General features: G+C 28.6%; 1 protein-coding gene across 3 annotated transcripts in view; it reads right to left on the reverse strand.

The window, feature by feature from the left end:
* CHN1 (chimerin 1) overlaps positions 1-739 on the reverse strand; it is a 250,415-nt gene that overhangs the window by 149,298 nt on the left and 100,378 nt on the right. The gene's annotated exons all lie outside the window — the stretch shown is intronic.

The following is a 739-nucleotide window of genomic DNA, read 5'->3' on the forward strand; positions in this document are numbered from 1 at the left end:
TTTAAAAAAAAGTGAAAATTAACATGATACAGTTGTTTGTCATTTGCTGAGCTATAATGCTCTTAGTGCAATGACCTATATAATATGAAGTTGCTTTCCATGTTAATTGGGAGTAAATAAATAATGATAACATTTCTAATGTAGTGAAACAATTAAAATAATTTCTGTTACCCATTATTTTTCATTTTACTAAACCAGAGAACCAAACCTAAATACTGTGTCTAGCCACTATGTAAATTTATGCTTTTATCATAGAAAAGTATTGTACACACTCCAATCTTTTAAAAGTCAGAATGGGTCTAGAAATGATCACTATGTTTGTACAATTAACAATAGATTTAGCTTATTCAAGAGTTGGTTATCGGTCCTGCTTAAAGCTTATTAAAATCTTATTTTTAATTAGGCTACTACATCAGGATAAAAATTCACACTACAAATCTACAAAAGCATGGAGTTATACGTGTGTGCAAATGCTTGTAGAGTTCTATACATGTGTAAGTGTGTGTAGACAAACACAAACCCACACATTTATACACGTGTTTTTTAGATTCCTATATAATTCCACTAAAAACACAAAGTTTTTATTTAATCATTTCAGTATAAATTATATCATTCTAAGTATCATATAGGGAATACAATTTAATATTTTTCTTGATGACTCAGGCTCATTAACATATTATTTTAGTGTTTCAATACAGAAATATCCCGAGACTATTGTAATGTATTGAGTTGCTCTTCC

Source organism: Propithecus coquereli, unplaced genomic scaffold (assembly GCF_000956105.1).
Source record: "Propithecus coquereli isolate 6110/MARCELLA unplaced genomic scaffold, Pcoq_1.0 Scaffold34, whole genome shotgun sequence".
NCBI lineage: Eukaryota > Metazoa > Chordata > Mammalia > Primates > Indriidae > Propithecus > Propithecus coquereli.